Raw genomic sequence first — 7,500 nt, 5'->3', positions numbered from 1 at the left:
TTGGCTTTTAATATCTCTTCTTTCATCCATCAAGTCAAATATTTCCTCAGTTATCCAGTTGTTTTTCTTCTCTTCCTCCTTTCTGGAAGTACTTTTTGATTGCCTTCCTCTAATGCATCACTCAACCTTTGCCAATGTTGTCCATGTCCAGGATCATTCTCGTCACATTCTTCCCCCAACATCTCGTATTTATTTTCCACTGCTATTATATACCTCTGTTTTCATTCTTCATTTCTCCTGATCACCTGTATATCTCTTACTGGATTAATTTCTTCTCTCGCCATTTTCTTTATTCTCACTCTGATGTCTGCTACAATCGGGACGTGATCGCTATCGCAATCTGCTCCTGGATATGTCCTCACTTGTGTAACAGCATTTCTGTACTTTCTGTTGATGGTCACGTAATCTATTTCATTTCGTGCTCTGTCCAGGTGCATTTTCATGTCCATGATGTTGCCTAAACCAGCAATTGCTGTTTTTTCTGTACACCAATTCACCCCCTTTCTCTTCTCTCATTCCTTTCCCTAGTCCAAACGGTCCCACAGGCATAACAATTGTAATCCCATGATTCTTACATTGGTCTTTTGTTTGATCCAACTTATAAAATTCATCCACTTCATCTTCATCGTTCTCGCTGGTCGGCGTGTATCCCTGTATGATAGTTATATCAAATGGTTTGCCTCTGATTTTCAACATAAACAGTCTTTCTGACACTGCCCAGTGTCCCTTTAGGCACTTTGCCACTCTTGAGCTCATCATCACTCCAACTCCCCTCACAGCCTCATCACCACCTGAATGGACAAAAATCTTCACGTATTTTCTCGCCAACTCCCGCCCATCTGACACTGACTCCTAAGATATCAATCTTCATCCTGTTCATCTCTCTCCATACTCCAGCAATTTTCCCTCATGGTACAATGTTCGCACGCTCCATGTCGCTATTCTCATTCTCCCCTTACTGCAAACAGCATGGCACGGTCTCCTCCCTTCTGAAGTGAGAAGACTTCCACTTACGCTATTCCGGTTATTATTTCTTTGACTTTCTTCCATGGCTATACTTGGAAATTCCGTTGACTGGCCGATTACCCTCTACGTGCCAAGTTCGCCCGAGATGTGTCACACGTTTTGCTCTCCGACCAAACGCACCAAATTTAAGCTCATATGTTCAGCTTAGTTTTCGAGACTTCATCTAGTAGAGTAGACAAGACTCTATGCCATGGCTCCCTTCACTTGGTTTAACCCATCAGTCAAGATGGTTTCCCGGGGTGTGGCCGCTGCCCTAGACTAGCAGCTACTAGGAGCTACAAGTGAGAGTTGGGTGAATGGCACTGACCAGCGCGTGAAGCCATCAGTAGGATGTGGTTGCCTCATGTTCAATACACCCCCTACACCCCGTATATATATATATATATATATATATATATATATATATATATATATATATATATATACATATACATATACATACACATACACATACACATACACATACACATACACATACACATACACATACACATACACATACACATACACATACACATACACATACACATACACACACACACACTCACACTCACACACACACATGTGTGCGTGTGTGTGTGTTTTTGTGTGTGTATAGGTGTGCGTGCGTGCGTGTGTATGTGTGTGTGTACATATATATAAATGAGAGAGATAGAGAGAGATAGACGAATGTTACCATTAATGTTATTACAATGCATACGAAGAAGAATTACATAATGATTACTGATAATCATAGTCAGAATTCTAATCCTAATTCTCAAAGAGGATATTCTTTGATGACGTTATATCTGATTTAATGTACATATTGTGTTGCTACATATAATTGCGTAAGTTAACCTTCTGTCTGACTGACACAGAATCCACAAACAATTACATTTGAGCGTGTGTGAGCTTGAGTATCTGTGCAAACTCTATATGTGTTTGCTGTACCAAAACAGCAATTAGATTTTCAAGTTAGAGAAGAGGGGGCTAAGGAGGAAGAAAGAGATTGAGAGAAGGAAGGAGAGAGAGACGAAGAGAGGAAGAGAATGAAAGGGAGAGGGAGAGAGAGAGAAAGTGAGAGGGTAAGAGAGAGAGAGGGGGGGGGGAGGAGGAAGAGATTGAGAGAAGGAGGGAGGGAGAGACGAAGAAAGGAGGAGAATGAAAGGGAGAGGGAGAGAGAGAGAAAGTGTGAGAGAGGGGGGGGGGGGGAAGAAAGAGATTGAGAGAAGGAGGGAGGGAGAGACGAAGAAAGGAGGAGAATGAAAGGGAGAGGGAGAGAGAGAGAAAGTGTGAGAAAGGGGGGGGGGAAGAAAGAGATTGAGAGTAGGAGGGAGGGAGAGACGAAGAAAGGAGGAAAATGAAAGGGAGAGGGAGAGAGAGAAAGAGGGGGGGGGGGGAAGAAAGAGATTGAGATTAGGAAGGAGGGAGAGACGAAGAAAGGAGGAGAATGAAAGGGAGAGGGAGAGAGAGAGAAAGTGAGAGAGAGAGAGAGAGAGAGAGAGAAAGAGGGGGGGGTGGAGGAAGAAAGAGATTGAGAGAAGGAGGGAGGGAGAGACGAAGAAAGGAGGAGAATGAAAGGGAGAGGGAAAGGGAGGGAGAGAGAGAGAAAGAGAGAGAGAGAGAGAGAGAGGAGGGGGAGGGGGGTCACATTAGGTATAATCGCATATGCGTATGTAAATATAGAATAGGTGAACCATTGAAACGATAGATTTTTTAGAATGAGCAACTTCTTTAGCACATGCCTTCACCAACAAGTTATAAAGGAAGGAATGTATAAGTGTGAGAGAGTGTTTGAACATTTTATGTGTGCATGTGTGTGTGTGTGTGTGTGTGTGTGCATTTGTGTTATGCAAGCACAAGTCATTCCACTTAAGCAAATATTGTTCGTTGGACAAAGATAATTGGACAATTTTGCTTTCTTTGGTTGTTGCAATTTTCAATTTAACATTAGGATACTGATTTTCAGTGAATTAAAGCCCATCAATCTGCAAAACATAATTTCCGCTTTTATTCTCTTGTTTGTATAAACTTCAAACGTCCGTAGCTTGTCTTGATGGTCCGGTTTAATAGTAGACTGCCAGCTGGGTATGGTTCTGTTCTGTCCTGCTTTTTTATTTTATTTTATTTTATTTTTCTCGCATACAAAAGTACTGGGCGCTTTCGCTACCAACTGAAGGAAAAACACAAGTACTTCCTCCGCCGAGAGACTATAAATACTCTCTCTGGAGCAAATTCAGAAAGCAGGGAATGGCTGTACAAGGAGCTATCAAGGTGCGGGAAGTTTACTGGTAAAGCAGTAATCAAAGTTGTCATTATTTCCTGATGACATGCCTCTTGGGGGAATCAGACCTTACAGGATAATGCCAAGAGACGCAAAGCGCGAACTAGGCTGAACGCCAATTTCTTTTTGTCATTTTGTCTCAGTGACAGATTCTTCGATATCGCTTGAAGGATCAGATACACTAGGAGACTCACCAGATGGTCTGATGGTGATGTGTTCACATTTTCTAAAACGATTGTTAAGGAAATAAATCTAAAAAAAAATGATAAAGCAAAGGAATTTATATCTATAGATATCAAAATACATCACAATTTTCCTTAGTAAGCAAAAGTCATTTTTTAAGTGGTTCATATTCAATAACATGAGAAGATGAGTCCTGGCGGAAACAATCAAAGAGAGAATTTTACTATGCACGTTTGTACCCAGTACTGGCTGAAGCATTGCAAATTGATTTGTATATGATTGATACATTAGATAGAAAAATACGTGTCAATCAATGCATGCCACTTCGCACGGTTCATTTGAAAAAAAAGGAAACTGCAAAATAATCAATGATGAAATCAATTGTACAACATCGCTAGTTATGGATGTCCGAGTGAATAACATAATATTTATCCTTCAATCGAGTATTTTCTCTTTCATCTTGGATTCTGCACTTTGCAATTTGGTAACTGTTTTTTTTTCATACTCCAAAAATGGATGGCTATTCCTCTGCCACCAGCTGGTACAGCGTGTAAAATTAGGAATGCATTGTTGGGAGGTCTTAAGTCTCAGCGAAACGATAACAATGTTTGATGTTGAACCTGAGCACAAGATATTGATATACTGGAGATAATAACTGGCATTAGTGCTAACTAATGGTTATATCTATATCTATCTATATCTATCTATCTATCTATCTATCAATCTACCTTTCTGTTTCTCTCTATATCTAACTATCTCTCTTTCTATTTATCTTTCTATCTTCTTTCTATCTTTATTTCTCTCTCTGTCAATCTATCTATATATCGATCTATATATATGTACATATGCGGGCATGCGTTTGTGTGCAAGTATGTGTATGTAATACCTAACTGCATAAGCTATATTCAAATCGATTTTAAGTGATTTATAATTCCCCCGCTTATGATCAAAATAATCCATGATAGCATGTGATGTGACTCTGCATATATTACATTTATTCAAATTATTCTCATGACAAATTATAGTGATTTGCTCCCAGTTGTCAAAATTTTGAATCAACATATTACAGCTTCGGAGGCTTCAGCTAAAGAAGGCTTCTTTGTCCCTTTTCTTTTCAAACTTGGCTCTATTGGAAACTTCTTTTTTCTTCTGCATTCCGTTTGAATATTATAGGATATTCCTTTAGACGTGTGTGTGTGTGTGTGTGTGTGTGTGTGTGTGTGTGTGTGTGTGTGTGTGTGTGTGTGTGTATGTGTGTGTGTGTGTGTGTGAATTGCATATCCCTAAAAAAAATAAAAAAAAGAAGAAGAAAAAAAAACAATGCTTAAGGATAAACAAGAAATTCAAAGTAGCATTTTCATTATTTCGTTTTCATCAGCGCCGTTAAAAACAAATAATGACGAGGCTATACTCATGTGCGGTCAGAACATAAAGGAAAACTTCAATCTGAATTCCCAGCTGTAAAATAGGAGGTTAAGACCGAAATCCCAGGTAAAGAACCGACGAATCAGAGGAAGCAGCTCATCCCGGGGTCAATATCATCCCCAAACTTCCCCATTTAATCACGTTTTACGACACGGAGGCAATACACACGCGCCGCCGTCCCCATGGCTTCGTACGGGCTGACAGACGCTGTGTCGGGCGGGGTGCATTTAGCGATCTCGGAACTGAAAGAAATGGCGGCGTTTGTCTGTCTGCGTAGTATTGTTATTGTATTCGTTGTTTTATCAATGATATTGTTTATATGCAACGGTTTATTTATTAACGCAAGCGCGGGAGAAGAAGTGGTGCTTGTTGCTAAAGGAAAGAGTTATTTCATTTATAGAGCTAATGGATTATACTGTTTAAGATTGTCATATTAGTAGCCATTATATCCTTGTACACTTGCTATGGTGGAAACATTTCTTAGGTTTATCATACGGGATAAAATCCTATAAACAAACGAAAAGACTGAATATATTCGTATTTTGTTTCCTTCTGATCGATGTGATCCAGAGAGTCTATGGAATTAGATAGAAAGATCTGAAGAGTGAATACTTGACTGAATATCATAGACCACTGTGTTAATAATCGCTAAATGGTCAATGTTTTTTCTTCTTCTTCTTCTTCTTCTTCTTCTTCTTCTTCTTCTATTTCTTCTTCTTCTTCTTCTTTTTTTTTTTTTTTTTTTGTGAGTGTGTGTCTATAGTCTTGTTATACTTATATTCCTTGTATGATTTATGATGTAATCTATAGTTTCCATCTACCTTCAAGAGAATGTATTTAATTTTATGAATGATTTTTATTCCATATTCCGTATGGCCTATTAAAAATTCAAGCCGAGAGAATAATAGTAATTTCCCATTTGTGAAATAATGAAACCAGGAAAAGCTCTTACTATTTCCGTTTAAAAATTACTTTTGTAAGTAGACACGTTCATTTACAAATCATTAGAATTCATTCGCGCGTATTCAAGTTGATGTTCAAAGGAAAAAAAAAACAATAACAACAACGAAACAACAACAGCGCAGGAAGGAGTTTCAACATTGATTCATGTTTGACATCAACTAAAATCGTCTCGTTATTGTGGTAGCTGTTTTTAAATTTTGTTTGGATCTTAGACACAAATAGTATAACAAACATCGCAGTCAGACAATTAGTGTTATGCGTGTTTCTATATTAATCCATTTATTTGCACGTCTTTTCAAACTTACATTTATATATACATTTCAGTATATTCAACTTTTCTAAGAAGTAAGGAAGAGGGTGAGGGGATACAGAGAGAAAGAGAGAGAGAGGGAGAGCGAGAGAGAGAGAGAGAGGGAGAGAGAGAGAGAGAGAGAGAGAGAGAGAGAGAGAAAGAGAGAGAGAGAGAGAGAGAGAGAGAGAGAGAGAGAGAGAGAGAGAGAGAGAGAGAGAGAGAGAGAGAGAGAGAGAGAGAGAGAGAGAAGAGAAAAGGCACGAACTCATTCACTCACACACGCTTGTACGTGCATGTATATATGTACATGTGTGTTTGTGTGTGTGTGTGTGTGCCTATATATATATATATATATATATATATATATATATATATATATATATACATATATATATATATATATATATTATATATATATATATATGTATATATATATTTATATATATACATATATATATATAGATAGATAGATAGATTGATAGATAGATAGATAGATAGATAGATTTATATATATGTATGTATGTATCTATCTATCTATCTCTCTCTATATATATATATGGCAGAAAAAACACTATGCACAATATATATATTAATCTCGTTTTTTGTGTGTTTCTACGTGAATATCTGTTATATTTTTCTCTTAACTACAATAAAAGAACATGAAAATTGAAACTAGAAACGCAGCCTTCATTATCTTCATTGTCACTATTGTTTTTATTATTTTCATTATCATCATCATCATCATTACTGCTACTATTATAACTTCTAGGTTTTCCACCACCGCTTTATTAATCATTTTTCTTTGTTTAGCTATTCTAAAAGCAAAATAGTCTGCAGAATATATGACAAAACTCATGTGCATGATGTTTTTCACCGTGCATGGTATCTACACATTGCAACGTCGTCAGGAAAACATGAGCTCCCTTCGAAGAATTTAGACCAAGAATACTCGCAAGGATAAAACTTTCATGGATACAAAACATCGCTATTTGTGTATGCTTTACGGGAAAGACAAATATGGTGCGCTTAAAAAATATTCACACACACACACACTCGCACACACGCACGCACACACACGCACACGCACACACATACACACAGACACACACACACACACACACACAAACACACACTCACATACACACACACTCATACTCGCGTGTGCATGTATTAAGGATGTATACCAACTATTTTACATAGACTCCTCGCACACATAATGTTGACATCTGTTAGCCTGTTCCTATTTCAGACCGCGTTCCTTTTTCAAAAGTCTTCCATTTAGATCCTTATCCGGCTTGTCTCTGTTTTTTTTTTTTTTTTTTTTTTTTTTTTTTTTTTTTTTTTTTTA

The sequence above is a fragment of the Penaeus japonicus genome, unplaced genomic scaffold (assembly GCF_977035675.1).
Source record: "Penaeus japonicus unplaced genomic scaffold, GWHDUDI00000001_assembly GWHDUDI00000007, whole genome shotgun sequence".
NCBI lineage: Eukaryota > Metazoa > Arthropoda > Malacostraca > Decapoda > Penaeidae > Penaeus > Penaeus japonicus.
Note: the sequence above shows the minus strand (reverse complement) of the source record.